This window comes from Amblyomma maculatum, chromosome 7 (genome assembly GCF_055883805.1).
Source record: "Amblyomma maculatum isolate TAMU_Amacu chromosome 7, ASM5588380v1, whole genome shotgun sequence".
NCBI classification, from domain to species: Eukaryota; Metazoa; Arthropoda; class Arachnida; order Ixodida; family Ixodidae; genus Amblyomma; species Amblyomma maculatum.
The window spans coordinates 9904738-9905361 of record NC_139350.1 but is presented as its reverse complement, the minus strand read 5'-3'; positions in this window follow the sequence as shown (position 1 = coordinate 9905361).

Below are 624 nucleotides of genomic sequence, written 5' to 3'. Positions count from 1 at the left end.
CTGCCTGTCTCTGACATACCCGACACAACCGTGTTGACAGTACAAGCTTATCTTGCATCTGGATTCGATCTTCGACGTTATGTCGTTTCTGGTGTCGACCCAGATATCGCCCCAAAGATCTTGCGTCTTTATTAGACTGTTTTAAACACAAGGTGGTAGAAGCACGCTACATGGATAAAGGACTTACATGTCTGGTTACGCTGCAAGGGCCTTTGTCTCCTCCGGCGCGCATCTCACTTTATGGGGGAATCTTGCAGCACCGCGTGTACCAACAGGAGTGGTACATTGTTATCGGTGCTTCCGCCCGGGCCACATGAGAGCTTTCTGCACATCTCTAGCACCCACCTCTACGAAGGACTCTGATTCCAAAGAATATCGCTGTGGCCTTTGCCGTCAAGACGACCATGACATTACGTCTAAAGACTGCCCAGTAAAGATCCGTGCCATATCTTTGCGACACGGCGTGCACAATTGTACACGCGGTTTTTACGACCTGTTTTGAGTGTTCCTATAGTCGTTCTCAACGCTTGAGCTGCACAAGCCGCATTCGAATTTCCCGCTCTACCGGACGGTGCTGCCATCTCGTTATTGCCGCGCCAAATGCGTTACCCAAAACAACAGAAC